The sequence below is a fragment of the Micromys minutus genome (assembly GCF_963924665.1).
Source record: "Micromys minutus genome assembly, chromosome: 2".
NCBI classification, from domain to species: domain Eukaryota; kingdom Metazoa; phylum Chordata; class Mammalia; order Rodentia; family Muridae; genus Micromys; species Micromys minutus.
Window position 1 is genome coordinate 18,953,409 of NC_137971.1, and position 17,416 is coordinate 18,970,824.

Genomic DNA, 17,416 nt, shown 5'->3' on the forward strand with positions numbered 1-17,416 from the left:
TGAAGATAGTAACAGTGTGCTCATATAAATAAAAAATAAAATAAAAATAAAAGAACGAGGAAACATCCCGGAGAGGCAAAGTTCTCTCCTGTGGCAGGAGTGTGGTAGGCCTGAAGGGGGAGGCTAGTACCTCAGCCTCGGTGTCCAGCGCTTTCACAGTGTTGTCTCTTGAGAGTTGATGCGGTTTACAGCCTGCTCGGTGTGCAGACAAACTCCTGAGCCTGGTCACCTGGCTCCTGCTGCACCAGCTCTAGGTTGAAGACCTATTTACTGCTGCTGGGTCCAGAGGAGGCCCCCAGAACAGTGCCGAATGAATGGGGGAGGGAGGAAAAAGCCTCACAGGTGGTTTAGAAGCTGGCCCTGGGGAGGGGACCACTCAGCCATCTGCAGGTTGGTCACACTGGACCCCTTCTGTCATGAAGGGAGCATGGTTTGTCCTAGTGCGAGGTGTTTATTTGCCATCCTTTCTGAAATACTTCTGCCAGCCCATCTGTGTGTTCCTGGTATGCCTGTCCCACCAGCATGTGTTCCACACAGCATACTTCTGACCAGTCACCCACAGTCAGCAACAGACCCGGGGCTTATGCAAATTCACTAGTCTGACCACATTCCTCTATCCTAGAAGAGGGTGCCATGGAACTTCCGACTCGAGTGGCGGAGCTCTGTTTTGAAGGATGCAGTGTGGGCTTGAGGCCTCACTGTTCCAACCACAGAAACTGAAGGCTGGATTCAGGGGGGCTCCTCTCACTGTTAAGCTACTATCTCATTCTTGGGGTTGGTTGCGGCTCTGCTGTCCTGATGGGGACACACTCCTTTCTGTTGACACTGCACTGTACTACCTCTGAGCCAGGGCGGACTGCCTTGCAGTCAGGAGAGAGAGCAACAGCGGGCTCTGCTTCCTGTTCCCACAGCAGTGCCAGGAGGTACTAAGACTGGCTGGCGCTGGCGAGCAGAGCTGAGGATGGGTTTTCAGCGGCAGAAGGCCCCTCCTAGGGTGAAGACTCTCACTGGCTCCTCTTCCCTCTGGTAGGTAGGATGGAGTATTCCACATGCTGACTTCTGAGAGTTTTGCAAATGGCCCCTCCAGGGTTAGTCACTAGGAAGTGATGACACAGTCTGGCCACCAGGGGCCGAGCTGGTGTCGTTGTATGTTTGGGGATCTTCGGCCAGGAAGGAATCTTGACAAAGGCAAACAGAAAGTACCAGAAGTCATTTGATACTGAATTTTTCCCATCTCTGTCTCTGTCTGTCTGTCTGTCTGCTTGTCTCTCTCTATCTCTCTGTCATTCTCTGTCTCTGTCACGTTCTCTCTTGTTTTTTGAGATATGGTTTCTCTGTGTAGCCCTGGCTATCCTGTAGATCTGCCTAGCCTTACACTCAGAGAGCAACCCTCCCTACCCCCAGTTCTGAATGAAAGGCACTTGCCAACACTGCCCAGCACACAATTCCCCCAGCACACAACTCCCCCAGCACACAACTCCCCCAGCACACAACTCCCCCAGCACACAACTCTGTTTTGGGCCTTGACTCTGAGCCAGGGAAGGTTCTGGGGCCAGTGTAGGCCTTCTGATGGACTGGATGTCTGCTGTTCCAAGGAGTGTGTTTGTCACACTTTCACCGCCCTCTAAGGCAGACCGTTGGCTGAAGCTGATGTGCAGAGCCCAGTAAGTGTTCCTCATTGTGACTGGTCTCCTTTCTCCCTCCCCAGTCAACTTCTCACGTCCCCTTCACAACACTTACTGCGGCCATCCTTTTTTGTTTTAGACAAAGTCTCACTATGTAGTTCAGGCTGGTCCTAAACTCCTAGACTGTCCTGGAGTATTGGACGAATAGGTGTAAATCACCATGACTAGTTTATTCTCTCTCTCTCTCTCTCTCTCTCTCTCTCTGTTTGTCTCATGCTTGTTTGTGGAATGTTTGTCTATCTTATTACAGCCAGACTGAATACTCCACAAGGTCAGGAACTGGACCTCTTGGTTCTGTTCTGTAACTGATGCTCAGTGTATAATAAGTATGCACTAAGGCATTATCTGAATAAGGGAATGATATCAAGGAGCCAGTGAAGTAGATCTATTGTCCCCGTGGCTGGCTCATGGGGTTAGGCACAAGGGATCACAGAGAGGCTACATTGTCTAGGCTGGAAGCAACACTGTGTTCCTACGCACAGTGGTTAATCAGAGGAGGCATTTTAGGATCCAGGCTTAGCTAGTGAGCCTCAAACTGGAAAAGGAGGAAATCCCTGTTCTTTTTGGCCATTGGCTATGAGACCAGAGACTCTAGGGGCCATTATTCTTTCCTCCTGGGGCAGCTGGCTGAGAACATAAAGTCACGATATAGAGAGAAGAAAAGACTCAGAAATAGTTGACCAAGCCTGAGTTCCTGGATGGGGAAGTATAGGGTTGACTGAGCCTGAGTTCCTAGATGGGGAAGTGGAAGGTTGACTAAGCCAGAGTTTCTGGATACAGTCATCTCTTGAGCTCTGTGGTTTGAAACCACAGAGAGCCCTTACCTTATGTCTGAGAAGTGATGGCCAGTGAGCACACCTACCCATGCTGTTGGTGAAGGAGAAAGAGAGCCAGGAGCCACAGACCTGAGTTTTATCCCCTGTTGCACTGTGTTCCTGGTATGTGATGGCAAGTCTTTTTCACCTGCAGGTCTTACTCATCCCCCACCCCCACTTTAGGGAGAAAGAACTTCCTCCTAGTTTCTGGGGTGGGGGATGGGGAGTAATGGGAAGGCACTAAGGTGTGTGACTGACAGGTGTCTGGCATCTCATAATGCTCAGAAAGTGTGAACTGCCTCACCTGGCTTTGTAGGTGGCTTTTGGTCACTAGTAATAGAACACTCAGATAGGCTTTGAAAAAAAAATGAAGTCTTTACTCACTGTTCTAAGAAGGCCAGAGGTGGCTGAGGTCCAGGGTAGCGAATTTATAAGCTCAGCAGTGTCACCGGGGTATTAGCCTGTCTTTATTATTTTGTGCAGGAGTTGGTGTGTGTCCAAGCCACAGCATGTGTGGGGGTCAGAGGACAGTTTTGTCCAGTAAGCACTAATCATATGGGTTCCATGTATAAAACTCAGGTTGTCAGACTTGCCAGCAAAGTGCTTGTACCTGCTGAGCCATCTCACCAACCCTCAGCTTCCTTGTTATCAGCTCTGTGGCACTCAGAATGACATCTGCTTTCTCAGGGCTGCGAGAGGACTGCTCCAGCTCCCGATGTCCTTATGTGATTTGGTGTGAACCTGAGGGGGGAGGGTTTGTTCCTTGTCCCACAGTAAGAGTGGGGCACGCGTTCCCAATAGTCTACAGCAGACATGGAAATCTGGCTCACAGCTTAGAACAGTCACACACACCCTTTCCTAGACAGAGCATTGTGGGAGAATGAAGCACCATGGTTGGCTTAGAGTAATGAAGAAAGATATCAGGGGCTGGAGCATGATGTCATGGTTCTCAGCAGACATGAGCATTTGTTCTTACAGAGGACTCAGGTTCAGTTCCCCACAGCCACATGGCGGCGGCCTATAACTGTCTCAGTTCTGTGGAATCCAGTGTGCTCTTCTGACCCCCAAGAGTGCCAGACGTGCACGTGGTGCTCCAGCAGACACTGAATAAAACACTCATATACATTAAAGGTAATGGTTAAGATACGTCATTTAAAAAGAGAGAGGGATGTTGGTTGGTTAGCAAGGAGGGAGAGGGAAGAGGGGCTGTGCTGGTCCTGTTTAATGGAGACTTTGTAACCTTGGCTGGATTGAAATTCATTACATAGACCAGGTTGGCTTTGAACTCACAGAGAGCTACCTCCCGAGTGCCGTGGTTGCTGGTGTGAGCTGACTTATTTCATTTGGCGCAATGTCCTTAAGAGTCCACCCATGTTGTACCATGTGCCAGAATTTCCCTCTCCCGTGAAGCTGGATGTTGTTCACTTGCGTGTGCACCCCGCAGTTCATATATTCATTCTGGGCACTGGGCTTCCTCTCTGGGCTCTTGTGAAGGATGCAGCTGTGCATTTATACACCTTTTAGTTTAATGCGTCTTTAAGCCTTTCTTAATGCAAAGATCTGCGTCCCTACAGGGCAGGCTGGGGAACCTGATGGCTTTCAGCTGGTAGCTGTCCCCTGATCGTGAATTTTTCTAATGGAGAGCTCAGCATATCCTGTCCCTATTTTCTGAAGCTTCATTGGAATCAGGTTTTGATTTTTTTTTTTTTTTTTTTTTTTGCAACTTGAGGTGGTGATGCTCATCAAGAGGGACATGTGCCAGGGTGGAGGAGGGATGGCACAGTTGCTGATACATCAGTAATTAACTGATCAAAACGGTGTTGTTCTAATTGATCATTCCCTTTTCATTAATTAACTTCAAAAGGATCTTTGACAATTGGACACTGGAAAAAAGCCATGTTCCAACCAATGCACCCCAGTTTGTGTGTGTGTGTGTGTGTGTGTGTGTGTGTGTGTGTGTGTGTGTGTAGGGATGGCTGGCTAACACATGTGGGTGTGCTTGCCCATCTATGTGGAGGCCAAAGGGTGTTCGGATGTCTTCTTTAATCACTTCCTCACCTCATTCTCTTTCACCAAGGTCTCTCACTGACCCTGGGGCTTATCACTTCGTCAAGACTGGAGGGCAGTGAGCTCCCAGCTGCATGTCTCCACACCTGGATCTTTATGTGGATGCTCAGGATTTGAACTCAGGTCTTTGTACTTGTGCAGCAGAAACTTTTATCCACCAAGCCACCTCCCACCTCCCTGCATCTTAAGTTTTGTGATATATATATATAAAATCACACACACACACATATATATATTATCTTTAAAAAAACTTTTTATTGAGTCTTTGTGAATTTCACATCACATACCCCAGTCCCCCCATTGCCCCATCCCTTCATATTCATCCTTGGCCTTTGCAACCTCCCCCTCCCCAAAGAAACCAAACAGCGAGAACAACAACAAAATGAAATTAATAAAATTTCCCTGTGGAGGTTGTAGTGTGCCACGGTGTGTCCCAGAGCACACCCGTTCGCCCACACAGCTTTACTTGCAAATGTTCACTGCAATGAGTTACTGGTGTGTTCTCAGGCCTCTGGCTTCCGCTACTCTGTCAGTATTGGATCCTCACCGGGGCTCCTCTCAGACATCCTGTTGTTGTCCTGTGTCATGGAGATCCTACCGTTTTGGTTTCTACAGCACCAGCCCCTTCACATGCCCCGGCAGATCATAGATGAGGTAGATGTTGTGCTGGGCCAACTCAAACAAAGCCCTGGATCTGGGCCTGAGTGGTGGCTGTGTTGGTCCGCTCACCAGCTCTCCTGATTCATCACCTTTGGGGCCAGCTCTCCTGTTTTGCCCAGGTGAGTGGCAGCTCGGGGCAGCTGGCAAGGGATGGGACTGGCGGCCGGCTCTTCAGCACTGCTCTGGCTGGGGGCCAGGGCAGCTCACCCGCTCTCCCTCCTTCCATTCCAGCTATCCCGGGATCAGATCAGCCCTTTGGGTTGCTTACCCTCACCCATACCTCTAGAGCAAGCTCTACTGTGCTTCCCAGGCAAGGGGGGCCGGATCTTCCAGATGCTGTAGCTAGCAAGGGGTGGGCCATGCAGCCCTTGGACATCAAGATGGCCCCAGGAGACCAGCCTAGACCAGGGATGTCCAAATGGCCTTCAGTAGTAACATGGGCCATGGGCATCGAGACAGACCCATGCTGTTTCAGGGCCACAGGCCCAGACATGTCCCTTTGCAGGCTGTCCTTAGTGACCCTGGAGTTTCTAGGTCCTGTTCTCCTCATAGCTCACAGAGCATTCCTCTTCTCTTCCTCTCCCAACTCTTTCTCATTGCAGTGGTGCCTACTGGACCCCTGCACATCGCCATGTGGTGACAGAGGGTGTGTTTCTAGGTGTCTGCTGAGCACATGCCTTCAGTTTTCTTTTTAAAGTAGGGACAAGCAGGGGATGTGGCCCAGCCATTAGAGCGTTGTCTAGTGTGCCTGAGACCTTGGGTTCTGTCACCAGCGTGGCATAAATGGTGTAGTAGTATTTGCCTGAGCAGCACTCAGGAGGTAGAGGCAAGAGATTAGCAGCTCAAGATCAGCCTCAGCTATGTGGAGTCTGAGGCCAGCTTGGCTAGAGACTTTACCTAAAAAAAAAAAAAAAAAAAAAAAATCGTAAAAATAAAAAAATAGCGGGCTTTACTATGTTTACAGCAGCCTTATCTATAATATCCAGAAGCTGGAAAGAACCCAGGTGTCCCTCAACAGAGGAATGGATACAGAAAATGTGGTACATTTACACAATGGAGTACTACTGAATTATTAAAAACAATGACAATGAAATTCTTAGGCAAATAGATGGAACTAGAAAATATCATCCTGAGTGAGGTAACCCAGTCACAAAAAAACACACATGGTATGCACTCACTGATAAGTGGATATTAGCCCAAAAGCTTGGATTACCCAAGATACAATTCACAGACCACATGAAGCTCAAGAAGAAGTGTGGATGCTTCTGTCCTTCTTAGAAGGGGGAACAAAAATATTCACAGGAGGAAATACGGAGACAAAGTTTGGAGAGGAGACTGAAAGAAAGGCTATCCAGAGACTGCTCTATCTGGAGATTCAGCCCATATACAACCACCAAACCCAGACAGTATTGCTGATGCCAAAAGTACATGCTGACAGGAGCCTGATAGAGCTGTCTCCAGAGAGGCTCTGCCAGATCATGACAAACACAGAGGTGGATACTCACAGCCAACCATTGAACTGAGAACAGGTCCCCAATGGAAGAGTTAGAGAAAGGATTGAAGGAGCTGAAGGGGTTTGCAACCCCATAAGAACAACAGTACCAACCAGCCAGAGCTCCTCGGGATTAAACCACCATCCAAAGAGTACACACGGATGGACCCCTGACTCCAGCTGCACATGTAGCAGAGGATGGCCTTGTTGGGCATCAAAGGGAGGAGAAGCCCTTGGTCCTGCCAAGGCTCCATGCCCCAGTGTGGGGAGGCAGGAAGAGGTGGGTGGGGGGGGAACATCCTTATAGAAGCAGGGGGATGGATTAGGGGGTTTCTGGAAGGAAAGCTGGGAGAGGGGATAACATTTGAAATGTAAATAAAAATATCTAATAAAAAATAAACGCATGAATATGAATGGAGAAAGTAGTGGGGCAGAGACCCCCCTCCCCCCGCACAGACCCTGCTGTTGTGAGACCGTGAGTGTAGGAGAGTTTGAGAGGTGAAGGGTGAGCTGAAGGAGCTGTAGCCAGAACTGAGAACATTCCAGAAGCTGGTGGCTGCTGCTCACCGTGGCATTGGAACACCAGCAGACTTTGGGCAGGTAACAGTGTGAGTCCCTGCACAGAATGGCGCACACACTCTCTCTCTTCTCCACTTCCTACCAGAGAGAAAAGCTTGCTTTGTCCAGGGTGGAACTGGCCTAGTCTAACTGTGCTGCTCTGGACTCAGGGCCCCCTGTGGGCTGAGTTAACTCCTGGCCCTGTGCCAACAGTTCTCAGTCCAGTGTCCCCGAGGATGTTACGGTGTCACTGCCCAATCTTCACTTGAGAGGCCATTTCCTCCTGGGGCCTGAATCTGGATTTCAGGGAAGCTTCCAAGAGCCATGGAGTGGACTCTCGGCTTCCTCAAAGTGCTGCTGAATGTCTGAGGCCAATCGTGCCCCCTCTATTAGACTTCTTAAGGGAGGGAGGTGTAGGCGCACGGTGTCTGATGATGGCCCATTCAGAGAAAGGCATTGACAAGTGATTCTGTTGTGTGAAATCAGACAATCAAACAGGGATGCCAGGATGTCGGCACCTGGTGTAATCTGGTACCTTCCCTGCATGTGCAGTCTATCCACCGGAGCGTTGTCACACGGTACACGCGCTGGGTACGCACAAGGGAGAGCCGGGCCCTTTTGTCTCAAAGCTCAGCTTCTTGGAGTGCTGTTCGAATTGTTTCTGAAGCTGAGTTCCACAATGGAGGTAGGCTGATGAACTGGGGATGACATGGGCTGGAGCGTGGTGCTTGGCTCTCTCTCTCTCTCTCTGTCATTGCAGACAGAAATAATTACCCCCACCTTTAGTCACTTTATCTCAAAGGCAATTATTATCTCTGCTCTTATTTCATTTTATTTTTGAGACAAAGACTCACTCCATATAGTTCAGGCTAACCTGGAACTCACTGTGTAGCCCAGGCTGTCCTCTTCCTGCCTAAGTCTTTATAACTCTGAGATTACAGGTATGAGATTCATGTCCTTTGATGTTTTATCAGATTGCTTTTGCTCTTGTTTGACTTCATATAAATGGAGCAAAACCACAAGTGCACTGATTTCTGGCTTCCCATTCCTCATTAACGCCTGGGCAATTAACTCACGGGGCAGGGTGGTTTGTTTTTGCTCATTGTTCTTCAGGATGGCAGAAACACAGCTTACTTTTACACCGTTCTGTGGATCGTGTGGCTTGCCCCCAAGCTTCAGCTATAATGAGGGAACCTGCTATAAATAGCATTTTACGTCTCCTTTGGTGGACTTACTCACGCCTACCCATGCATTGCAGGAGAGGGACTTGCCGAGACCAAGGGTGGGTGAATTTGGCTGGTGGGGTAAGTGAATCTTGTTCATCATACCTGAGTTACAGCAAGTTGAACGATCTCTGACATATGTCAATCGTTACGCTGGGATCCGGGCAGACACGGAGCTGTTCGGAGCACTTTGCTTCTGAGGTAGCCTATCGAACACCTAATATATCTAAGCATCTCATTGTCTAAGCATCCCTCCCTCTCTCCCTTCTCCTACCTCCCTCCTTCCCCCACTCCCTCTGCTGAGGATGGAACCCAGGACCTCGCAGACAAATACACCTCTGCTGACCTGTGCCCGCCCTGAAGCTTTTCTCTTCCCAGTGACTTCATTAGACATTAGTTTCTTTTAGAGTTGGATAACTCTTTGATCCCCCAATTCTTCCTTGACTTTTCTGGGGTTTGCCGGTCTACTCTACCTATGTCTGATTTTCGGTTTTCCGTAGCCTTCTCAGAACCAACCATCTCTACGCAACAGAAAAGGTTTGGACCACCTCCTGGCCCACTGATCAGTTCTTTGTGCCTACAAAGTCCAGACGGGTAATGCTGTTTTTGAACAGTGGTTGCCCTGGACTTTTGGAACTAATATTCTATTTATTCATGGCTTGTGCTGACTCCCCGTGGGACTCCTGGCTGGTAAACTTGCCTTTTATCTTAACAAGGTTCGTACTTCTAATTTCAGCTACACAGGTATATGTATATGGTATATGCACATATACATATACATATGTTCATGGTATATGCACAGTAAGTACAAATATCTTAAGAAAATGTTACACAGACTGTAGCTAGGAACGCTGGGACGTTCTTGTCTTTAGTTCCAACCTTAAGTCTCATGCAGCCCAGTCTGGTCTGAAACTTACCGTGTAAGCCAAGGTGACAGACCTCCTGCCCCCACCTTCCTAGTGTTGGGTTTACAAATGTGTACCACCTGCTCTGCATTGCACCCTGGGTCTCGTGTATGATAGGCAAGCGCTCTGACATACTTCCTGCCCCTCAGCCCAAAGATTGTAGGTTTTTATTTGATTTTTAATTACATGTATGTGTGTGTGTGTGTGGATATGTGTACATGTGTGTAGGTTCCTGAGGAGGCAAGAAAAGGGTGTCAGATACCCTGGGCTGGGAGTCACAGTGCTGGAACTGGACTCAGATCCCTTGCAAGATGATTTTAGGCTCTTAGACATGGAGCCATCTCTCTAGCCCCATTAGCACTGAGACTTTAAACCAAGTCCTTTGGAATCTCCTTATCCTGAGTCTGAGAGAAAGAGAGAGCAGGTTGGGGGAGGAGGGAGGGAGCAACTCTTATTCCCCCCCCCCCCCCCCGTGGAGGATTGAGCTCCCGGGGCAGGGCCTGAGTTGGATCAGCTTGTCCATGTTTTTTCTGTTCTGTTTTGAACACCCGTTAGTGTTCCTGGGTCACATCCCCCCTCTCATTTGCCTCTCTCCCTCTAGTCCAGTCTTTTCTTCTCTGCCTCCTTTTCTTCCTTTCATAGTGCTGGGGGTCAGACCCATGGTTCTGCCCATACGAGGCAGCTGTTGTACCCCAAGCTGTGCCCATCCTCAGTCCCAGGATCGCCGAGATTTCTGGAGTCTGTAATTCCTCAAAGACTGAGGGCCTGGTTCTCTGTTTCCATCCCGGTTTAATTCAGTTCCACACACTTATTAGCTGGTGCTGGGTCAGGAATAGCGGAAATGCTTACCTGTAGATGGCAGGCAGACACCGAAAGATGAAGTTCAGTATTCGAGGCATGCGGAGTGGGTATTTTGCTCCATGCCTTTTGGTAAATCACTACTCTAGGGATTCTGTTTCCCTTATCTAGAGAGTGAGCGAGGCTTGTGTCTGATTCTCTGACATCCCGTGAAGCATTCAGCTGTGCTGGACTGAAGTGTATTCATCTGTTCTCAACAAGGGAAACTGAGGACAGGGTAGCTGGAAAATTGGATGTGGGTTACAGAGAGAGAGGCAAGATTGTGCTTACCCCTTCAGAGATGGTGCTGGAGGCCTCCCTGAGGGCCTTTACTCTCCCATCTTCTTTGTCCATAGGCAGGCTCTCATGGACCCCTTTGTACTGAGCCCCCCCCCCCCAGCAAACAACCCCACCTACAGGCAGATCCAGATGGCATCACCAACCTGATTGAAATCATTTGCCCTCACCCATCTTTCTCTGTAGGGAACCCCCCCAGCACTGTCCCCTTTGGTGCCCTAGGGCCGCAGCCCCTGGGGAGCAAGTGCCTGCCCTGTGTTCCCTGACTGTCACTCCAGGCCTTAGTTGTCTGGGGATGAGAGCTCCAAACGTTCCAGAGCTCAGCAAGCTTTTTGTCAAGAAGCAAATCAAACCAAAACCAACCAAACAAAACCACCTCTCACAAAAATTCCATTTCTAGTCAAGACGGTACCATACCCTTCTCCTTAAATAATCAGAGAGCAGGAGACGTGGATGATGTAGCTATTTCCAGACACTACATACTCAGTAGGTGATGCGGGTTGGTGGTTGCTAACAGAAGGGAAGCAATGTGGTGAACCTTGTCATGGCCAGGTTTGTCACCTGGGGAGAGTGCCCAGCCAGAGAACAGGTCTAAGGGGGCTGGCATCGTCCTGACCACAGGAGTGGGACTGAGTGCGGGAGCCAATCCAGCTGTCATCCTCCGGGAGATGGAGTGAGGAGTTTGGAGTGGCTCTTTGGGTCTGCTGAGGACCACTGTGAGAGCAACATGAAGCCACCCTTTCACCTTAATGGATCAGAAGGTGGGAGCTTTGCAGCTCCAACAGGCGGCAGCTGGGGTCTTTGCAGTCAGAAAAGCAGGCTCTGCCTTCTGGGGACACTGGGAAAGTCTATGGAAGGCTTTGCTTCTGGGGGAAGTCCTAGACTGAAGGGCACTCCTGCTCTTCTGAGAGCCTCAAAGAATGTGCTTCAAAAAGATAAGACTCTTTCCAAGCAACTTGACTTTCTTCCAGAGAAAAGCTCAAAAAGATCCTTCAGTAATATCAGAGTAAGTTGGGCACAGTGTCCACACCTACAGCCCTGCAATGGTTTGGATCTGAAGTGTCCCCACAGGCTTGGGTGTTTGAGCACCTGTCTCCCAGATGGTGGTGACCCTTTGGGGGATATGGGGCCTGGCTGGAGAGGCAGGTCACTGGGGTGGGCCTTTGGAGCATGACTCTGGGCTGGGCTCTGCTACCAGATCTGCTAAGATGTGAACAAGTTAGGCCCCAGGCTTCAGTAAGGACAGGATACAGTCTCAAAAATGAGCCCAGATAAACATCTCTCCTGAAGAAGTCGCTTCTGCAGGGACTTGTCACAGTAACAAGAGACATAGGTAAGCACCAGCCCCAGCATGGTGAGAGAGGAGGATGCTGTATCCATAGGTTTATGGTCATCTTTGACAACAAAGGCAAAACAAACAACAGCAAGACAATGACAGCAAGTCTCACACACACACAACACACACACACATACACACACTCACACTCCCCAATACACACACACTCTCTCTCACACACACGCACATACTCATACAATACACACACTCACATACACATGAATACACACATACTCACACATAACACACACACATACACACACAGAGCCTAATACCAATTAACAACTACTCAGATTGAAAATAATAGGAAAATTGGGCCATAATGAAGAGGAAAATCAATGTTAAAGCTGGCCTAGAAATAACACAGATGACAAAAATCAATAAATTAGAACTATATTCCCCGTGTACAAGAAGTAGAGGAAAGCAAACAGATTAGACAAGTATGTGTATGTGTGTGTCGGGGAGGGAAGGCAGGCCTAGAGAGATGGCCCAATGGTTAAGGTCATCTTCTGTTCTTCTAGAGTAATTCCCATAATCCACATAGCACCACCTCACAACCATTTGTGACTCCAGTTCCAAGGGATCTGATGTCCTCTTTTGGTCTCCTCAGGAGCCAGGCATACATGTGAAGTTCAAACAAACAAACGTACATCCAGGCAAAACACCCAAACACATAAAAGAAATAGAATAAGGGAAGACCTGTGGAAAGGGGGCTGGCCGCTGGTATGGGTGTGTACTTTCAGCTGCTCAGAAGGCTGAAGCAGGAAGACTCCGAGTTCAATGCCTACCCAAGCTACAGAATGAGTTCTAGGTCAGCTTGGGCGACTTAGGGAGCCCACATCTCAGAAGCAAACGAAGAGGCTGAAGACAGTTTAGTGGTAGAGGGCTTGCCTGAGCTTGTGTAAGGTCCTAGGTTCAGTCCTAAGTGTGGTAACCCAGGATAAAAACCCACAGTGTTAGACACCGTGTGGTGGAAGATGGTGAATGTAAGAACACAGTAACAGAAACTCATCAAAACAAAATGCAGGAGCTGGAGAGATGGCTAAGTGGTTAAGAGCACTGACTGCTCCTCCAGAGGTCCTGAGTTCAATTCCCAGCAACCACATGGCTCAGAAAAGAAAAAAACAAAGTCCTAAGTACTAGCCTCCCAGGACTCATGTTCCCCCTCAGGGTGTGGCCCAACAGAGCCAGCTCCAGCATCATTCACAGCTCAGCCCTGCAACTCTTCCGACACAGCAGCTAGTTTCTTCCCTCCACTGGGCCACTCACTGTACATGATGCTTGCTTACATTTGGTACTTTCGCTAACAGTTTTTGTACGTTTCTGTGTTACTTTTGTGAATATCAGGGTGAGAGCAATGCTTGACAATGGCACCTTGACCCAGATTTAGGACCTTCTAGATTTCCTTCTAGCACTTATCTGAGTTTCTGGACCTATTCTGGACTTTCTCTTCTGAGATGTCTCATCTTTGCTAACGGAGAGGCAAAAGCAGGCAGGCCTCAGCCCCCTTGTCAGGGCCAGAGAGCTTCTCTCAGTGGGTTCCTAGAGTTTTCGGGTACATGCCTGTCTTAGTTAGGGTTCCTATTCCTGGGACGAGACACCATGACCGCAGCAATGTTATAAAGGAAGACATTTAGTTGGGTCTGGCTTACAGTTTCAGAGGTTCAGTCCGTTATCGTCCTGGTGAGAAGCATGGTAGCATGGAGTCAGACATGTGCTGGAGAAGGAGTGAGAGTTCTACATCCTGATCTGAATGCAGCAGAAGGAGACCGTGTCTCACACCGGGCGTAGCTTGAGCATACGAGAACCACAGTGACATACTTCCTCCAACAAAGTCACATCTCCTTATGGTGTCACTTCCTATGGGCCAAGCATTCAAACACATGATCTATAGGGGCCATTCCTACTCAAACCACCTCACTGTTCAAACTCCTCACCTCAGCACACCAGACCTGGGCTCGTAGACCACAGTCTCTGGAAACCCGCACAGTAGAGCTATTCTGCCTTTCTCGGTTCCAAGCTAAAATTCTGAGCGTGAAGGCCTGAGGGAGGTCCCAGGGATCAGCGTGGGCAATAAGCACCCCAAAATGATTTTTCAGAAAGCACACGCGGAACGGTTGTTACATCACACTGTATGGGATTAACTCTCCAAAGAGCAGAACGTAAGTGGATGTGGATGCTGTCCAGTTGCCACCCGGATCCCTTCCCTAAAAGCAAACATGTTCCAGAGACAGTGCGTGTCTAAGCATATACACATTCAGATGTGCGTTTCAGCATGAGCACAGGCCAGGTGACACAGACAACTGCATAGAACCAGAGAATGGCTGTGCCCGGGCCTCTGGGATGTGACTCATCTCTTCCAGATCCATGTGACGTCAGCAAAACCAACTTGACAGGATTTAGAATCGCCTTGAAGAGAAACCTCTGGGCATGCCTGGGAAGAGAGTTTCCAGAGCAGTTTGACCAGGGAGGGAAGAGAAGGGAAGAGTCACTGTGAATACGGGCAGCATCATTTCCACGGGCTGTGGTTCCAGCGAAGAGGAGAGGGTTAGCCTGTCTCTCAGCTGCTTGATTGCTGACAGAAAAGGACCATCTCCTTATGCTCCTGCCTGGCCGGTGACAGCCCATTCCCTCAAACCTTGAGCCAATACAAACCCTTTTCCTTTTGGACAGGGTCTCACTAGGTAGCCCTGGCTAACCTGGAACTTGCTGTGGAGATCAGGCCTTGAACTCACAGATTTGCCTGCCTTTGATTCCAGAGTGTCTGGTTAAAAACACATGTCACCGTGCCTGCTTCCGGACTTCAGTTGTTCTTGTCAGGTGTTTTCTGCACAGCGAGAAGAAAAGTAACCACTGTGCGTCTCTGTTGAGGAGCTGTCCCTTGGCTGGTGTCTTGTCCCTGCAGCTGTGTTTGCTGAGAGGTGGGGTCACACTGTGTTGCCGTCCAACCAGTGTCTCCTTGTCCTCTGAGGCCTTCTGAAGTGCTTTGCCCTGTAGGGAGCCTTCAGGTCTCTGTGCCTGTCCTTTTGGTCCTCTGTAGCCCATGTTCTCCACACTTACATTTTCCTGTTCCTTTGCTCCTTTCTGACTGTGGCTGTCAGAGGACCAGTTTCACAGATCCAGTCCCAGGGAATGCCTGGAGTCATCAATATTCATAAGTAATGATGATGGAAGCCTGGGCAGCAGACATGCTGTCACTATTCTGGTGGCTGGGGGGCGGGGGGGGGGCGGGCCCTGGTCTAAAAGCCAGTGGGAAGGCGCTCTCTCTAAAGTTACCTAGAAGGCAAAGGCCCTCAACTGCCATATCGAAGGGACCTCAGTACACGGATGGCTCATCCTATTGGGACAGGGAGATGTGACCCTGTGTTTTCCTATGGGGGTTGCCTGCAAGTGGAGCAGGCAGAGCTTGGTGGAGCACGCCCCGTCAGAAGCAGTGTGCCAGGCCAGCTCCTCCTCATCCCTCATCCTTGCAGAGGGAGCAGGTGGCCTGGGCTGCAGGGAGGGGATAGGGAGACCCCCAGAGGGAGGGGCATAGGAGAGGAAATTGAAAAAGCGAAGTGGGGGGGGTAGCTCGAGCTATGCGGCTGGCCAAGCGTTTGTTTAATGAGTGGATGTGCCGGGAGCACTAATGAGCTGTGTTCATTCATGGTAAGCTGCCTCTAGGAGCAGCGAGCCCGCCAGGCTCTGAGGTGGAGGGACCAGGGATGGGAGCCAACTTGGGGAGCTGCCTGGCTACTGGAGCAGGGCTCCCCATGATGGGCTGGCAGGGGAGTCTTTGTCCTGGGCCTGAGTTGCCCTCCTTCCTTCCCTCCCTTCAAAGGAGAGGCCAGGCCTTGCCAGGCGTTGACAACTTGGCTTTGGGCCTGCTTGGAACTCGCTGGCCAGGCTAGTCTGGAAGCTTCTAGTGTAGGGCCTAGTTCTCGAGAGCCATAAGCAAGGTTGATCTTGCACCCCCCCCCCGCCCTTCCCCCCCCCCCCCCCCCGCCTACCTCCTCTCACCCCTCCCCATACCCATTCTCCCTACCACTCTGAGGACTCCAGGGCATATCGCCCAGTTAATCAACACTCTCCCCTTCCCCACATGGGTCCTGGCTTCTGGGAGCCTCTGGGATTATGGGATTGGGGGAGTGGAACACCACTGGAGCAGAAGGTTGGAGGCTTCTCCAATAGTTTGGGCACTGTTTGTGATGGGCCTACTAAGTGCCAGATGCTGGGGTTGGTGCCAAAGGAGGAAGTGAGGAAGCGAAGGGGTGAATAGGGGTGGTGCTTTGCTTCTGGGGTGTCAGGGGGAGGAACACAAGTGTGGGCAGATCCAGATATTGAGGAATAAACAATTCAGACATCGGGGCTTCCTTGTGTTGCAGGCTGGAATCCTCAGAGGGTAGGCTGGATCCGGGAAAAGAGACGAGTGGTCCTTTTGTTCTCAGACCTGGGTGGCAGAAGTTCTCGGCATCCCACCGTAAGGACCCGCCAAGAAAGCTCCCTCCCAGAATTACCAAATTTGTGTTCAAGAGATTGAGCTGGGATGGAGAGCAAGTGTGGATGGTCAGAAGTGTGACTCAGAGTTTGGCAAATCAGCCATTCAAGTGTGACATTCTGACCACGGTGCCTTGTGCATCAGATAGCAGAGTAACTGTAAAGGTTTGGTCCAGATGGAAAACAACCAACCACCCAGCCATACAGGCAGCTCGTACGCCTCTAATCATGTGGTGACTTCAGCACCTTACCACTGTGACTAGGCAAACTGCTCTCCTGCTGGGCTTAGGCTCTGCTTCTTAGGACCCGCCTCTTTCTGTTGTCCCCCAAGGAGGGGGACTCTGCAGCTGCTCCACTGGGGGGCATTTGATTGGTCCCAGCTACCTCTGCTGTCCAGATGTGTTTTCTTCACATGGAACTCACGGAGCTCAGCTCGCTATGAGCGCCAACGCTTGTGTGGAGGTTCCAATAGAGGAACCCGAGAGAGAGCCATCCTTTCTTGGGAAAAGTCACTCTCTTCAAGTCCAAAGCATTGGGAGGGACGCGTGGAGTGCTGCAGGAGGAAGGGGGGGCACCCACACTGACACTCACATCACCAGATCAACCCTGTTGATCAATGGGATGACAGATGTCTCAGCCAGATCTCCCTCGCATCCGGAAGCTCAGCTCTTTAGAACCCCAGAAAGCCACAGCTGTCCTCAGTTTGGGGGAGGTGCTTTGTCTTTTCTGGGGTCAGAGGGAACTCTGTCCCTCACTGGATTTCCTATTTACACCCACATCCCCACCTATGTCAAAATAAGAAAAGCCCTCGCTCATAGGGTTGTGAGGCCCAGGGTCCTATACAGGTGGCAATTGACTGGGTGGTGTTTTTCTTATAAACAGGCTGTGTGTTCTTTCCACTCTGTGGCCTTTTGAGAGGTCCAAACATTCCTTTTTCATCTGTCTCCACCGGCCATATGTGGAGAGGATATTTGCTGGGTTTCCGAGGTGGTTCTCCATTGGCACACCAGTAAAGAGGCTTGTGTAGAAACACCTCCCCTTCCCCACATACAAAGTCTTGTCAGG